A 744-nucleotide genomic window follows, 5' to 3' on the forward strand; every position below is an offset into this window, starting at 1 on the left:
CACACACACCCCCGAACCCCCCCGCCCGGGGCAACGACTCACCCGACCGCTCAAGGCAGGGGGAAGCTCCGGGCAGCGGAGGGCGGCGCCTCCCCAGACAGCGAGGCGGCGCGGCCGCTGAGACAGGTCTCCAGCGCCTGGACCCTCCTCCTTTAACCCGTGGCCGCGAACACCATGCGGGGCTCCTCCGGTGTCGGTGCCGCTGCTCGCGGCTCCCCTCCCGGCTCCTGGGAAAGTTTCTCGGGTTCCTCTTAGAACAGCCGCAGCCACTGATGTCCAGTCCAGAAACAGCCGTCAGCGCCCCGGATGGAGCGGGAGGGGAAGGGCTGGAGCCGAGCGGGGCGGAGAGCGCGAAGGGTGGGGAGAGTTCGGGGAGAGGATGGGAGAAGGGAGAGGGGGAAGTGAATAGGCGTGGGAGGGGAGGGGGTGGGGCCGCCGGAAGTGAGCCACGGAGCACGCGTGCGGGCCCGCCCACTTCCCGCCCCGCGCGCCTGCGCCGGAATCCTCCCCGGACTCGGCGCCCCGCGCGCCTGCGCAGTGAGGTGTTTTTTTGCCTTGGACGCTAAGGGCCAGATACCGAAGTTGACCGTCGGAGGTGTGCTTCTGCGTGTACGAGGGTCTTTTAGTGAAGAGACCCTCTTTTTCTGCTCATAGTTTCCAGGCTATAATTGTATTCTGTCTTTTCCCAAGGAGAATTTTAAGTAGCAGATGAAAGACAACAGAGTTATGAAGGCGCGTGAAGCC

At 65.1% G+C, this 744-nt stretch overlaps 1 protein-coding gene across 5 annotated transcripts in view; it reads right to left on the minus strand.

Annotated features, from left to right (window-relative positions):
• The window catches only part of HERC4 (HECT and RLD domain containing E3 ubiquitin protein ligase 4), a 100,811-nt gene extending 100,424 nt beyond the window's left edge, over window positions 1-387 (minus strand). For all 5 annotated transcript variants that reach the window (XM_015562118.1, XM_006760898.2, XM_015562120.1 and 2 more), the window contains exon 1: window positions 43-387. The gene's annotated coding sequence lies outside the window, so the exon portion shown is untranslated. The remainder of the gene's footprint in view (window positions 1-42) is intronic.
• Between the last annotated feature and the right edge of the window lie 357 nt (window positions 388-744).

The sequence above is a fragment of the Myotis davidii genome, unplaced genomic scaffold, assembly GCF_000327345.1.
Source record: "Myotis davidii unplaced genomic scaffold, ASM32734v1 scaffold134, whole genome shotgun sequence".
Taxonomy (NCBI): Eukaryota; Metazoa; Chordata; class Mammalia; order Chiroptera; family Vespertilionidae; genus Myotis; species Myotis davidii.